Below are 406 nucleotides of genomic sequence, written 5' to 3'. Positions count from 1 at the left end.
TTCCCGAGGAGAAAGGGAAGCGGCGGTGTGGTGTGGGAGGTGCGCCTTTAATTTTATTTATTTATTTATTTATTTATAACCGGTAAGGATTTGATCATTTGAAAGGAGGTTGAACTGAACATTTATCAGTCACACATTTATTTGATTCACATTCACACGTGTTTTCGCACAGCTGGCACTATTGATCAAAACGACCAGGCCCCCCGTCAAAGTTCACGTGTCTTCGCTCGCATCGTCCTTAATAAACTCCCACTCTTTTCTGTAATCGATCGGTGCATTTGGTGGGGGGTCTTTCGTGTACATGAGAAATAAAATCGCTTTTTACACATCTGCCACGTTCACGGCGTCTCCGACCTACTTGATGTCCAAATCATATATTTGCCTAGAGTGACATCTGCTGTCAGGT

This window comes from Myripristis murdjan, chromosome 8 (genome assembly GCF_902150065.1).
Source record: "Myripristis murdjan chromosome 8, fMyrMur1.1, whole genome shotgun sequence".
In the NCBI taxonomy this organism is placed as follows: domain Eukaryota; kingdom Metazoa; phylum Chordata; class Actinopteri; order Holocentriformes; family Holocentridae; genus Myripristis; species Myripristis murdjan.
This window is presented reverse-complemented; position numbering follows the sequence as displayed.